The sequence below is a fragment of the Enhydra lutris genome, unplaced genomic scaffold, assembly GCF_002288905.1.
Source record: "Enhydra lutris kenyoni isolate GAN:26980312 unplaced genomic scaffold, ASM228890v2 scaffoldscaffold14, whole genome shotgun sequence".
NCBI classification, from domain to species: Eukaryota; Metazoa; Chordata; class Mammalia; order Carnivora; family Mustelidae; genus Enhydra; species Enhydra lutris.
In genome coordinates, this window is record NW_019154098.1 from 40,086,483 (window position 1) to 40,087,593 (window position 1,111).

The window sequence follows — 1,111 nt, forward strand, 5'->3', positions numbered from 1 at the left end:
AACATGGATGGAACTGGAGGGGATTATGCTAAGTAAAATAAGTCAAACAGAGAAAGACAATTATATGGTTTCACTTACTTGTGGAACATAAGGAATAGCATGGAGAAGGAAGGGAAAAATGAAGCGGTGGGGGGGGGAGGGAATCAGAGGGGGAGAAAAACCATGAGAGACTGTGGACTCCAGGAATCAAACTGAGGGTTTGAGAGGGGAGGGGGTGGGGGAATGGGTGAGCTCAGTGATGGGTATTAAGGAGGGCATGGATTGCATGGAGCACTTGGGTTACGTGCAAACAATGAATCATGGAACACTACATCAGAAACTACTGATGTACTGGTTGGTGACTAACACAACATAATAAAAAAAAATTATTAAAAAAAGAGAAAATGGTGAAGGTGTAAAGACTACCTAGCTCATAGGCTATTGTGAAGATAAGCTAATTCATCTAGAGTGTTTAGCATGGTGCCTGATCTATAGTGAGCATTCAATAAATATGAACTTGGGGAAAATTGTGGTCAACAGTGGCTAGACACAATCAACAAGCTAACAGCCATACCTGCATCCTCATGAATCTGCTTTGTTACCTTCCTCCTCCTCTCTATCCTATTTGTATAGATTGCATTATTCTTCCTAATTCATAACACCATGGTTGCTGTATGTACTGGTATTGTTTGCTCCTGAATATATCTGTAGAAGCTGAGTGACCCATCACCTTTCCCCCAACCCCAACAAATGATGAAAGGAGGACATGCCATATGGGAAATTGTCTCCAAGCACATGAAATTGTTGCCTCTAAATACACTCCAGGACAAACTATTCCAGAAAGACTCACAGAACAAATGAAAAGACTTAAGTCATAAGGTTTATAAAATATGTTCAAAACATACAGCAGTATGCAAGAGGAGAAAGATGGGGTCAGTTAGGGTGCAACTGAGGTGGAAGAACCACCTGGCCTGAATCCTGGGGTAGGCAGTGTTCATAGGTCCTATCTCTCTCCGCTACTTCAGCTCTCCCTGCTAATAATGTGGTTACTAGGACTAGAGTTGAGGTGTGAGCAAGAGGACTGTGCAGTAAAGGATTAACTCAGTGGGCTTCGGGTGCTCAAACTCTGTAC